Source organism: Harmonia axyridis, chromosome 1, assembly GCF_914767665.1.
Source record: "Harmonia axyridis chromosome 1, icHarAxyr1.1, whole genome shotgun sequence".
Taxonomy (NCBI): Eukaryota; Metazoa; Arthropoda; class Insecta; order Coleoptera; family Coccinellidae; genus Harmonia; species Harmonia axyridis.
Window position 1 is genome coordinate 78,270,052 of NC_059501.1, and position 799 is coordinate 78,270,850.

At 40.9% G+C, this 799-nt stretch overlaps 1 non-coding gene across 1 annotated transcript; it reads right to left on the reverse strand.

The window, feature by feature from the left end:
* Positions 1-465: 465 nt before the first annotated feature.
* On the reverse strand, positions 466-539 carry Trnat-ggu. The gene has a single exon. It is a non-coding gene; the product is annotated as a tRNA-Thr (tRNA).
* Between the last annotated feature and the right edge of the window lie 260 nt (positions 540-799).

Genomic DNA, 799 nt, shown 5'->3' on the forward strand with positions numbered 1-799 from the left:
CCTTGAACCCCCCACCCCTCACTGCCGTTCGGGTCAACAGGCCCGACCCGATAGCAATGGCATCGAAAATTTGGGCTATACACAGTGTCCGAAACTCATTACCATCGACAAAGGCCTTGAGATCTGAGCGCTTATACGCGGGGCAAACATGGAGCCTGGACGAATACCAATTGGGACCGATGAAGCGTCTCAGATTACCTGCAGGAAATCAGATTGTACTTTTTTTTTGTTGGACAGAGGTGGAATTCTCGGATATGGTAGAGATGCTGGATATACGATAGTAAAAATATTATGATGAGTTTATGATACTTATTACTGATTCGTGACTGGTTTTTATAATGATAAACACTATACAGGGTGATTCAATAAAAATGTCTATACGAAATAATCATTTAACGTCTGTGAATTGATTTGAGAAAATAATATCACGGGTAGCACACCTTTTCTCAACACTGAAAAAAGTACCTCCTCGAGCAGGACTCGAACCTGCAAACTTCGAATCACCAGTCCAACGCTCTCACCAATCGAGCCACCAAGAAAGCTGGAAGTACCAACCGCATAAGAGGGACCCCTTCTCTCAGAAGTGGATGTTAGTAGTATGTAATACTTTACGAACTATACAGGGTGATTCACCGGGAAGGCCTATTATAAGTTTATGGAAATTAAATCATAATTTTGAGCTGAATATTTGTATATTGGGCTTTGAGACAATGAGCTCAATCCCTAAAATATTTTCAGATTTCTGCAACTTCCGATGACAAACTACTATTTCCTTCCAATGGAACACCCAGTATATTAT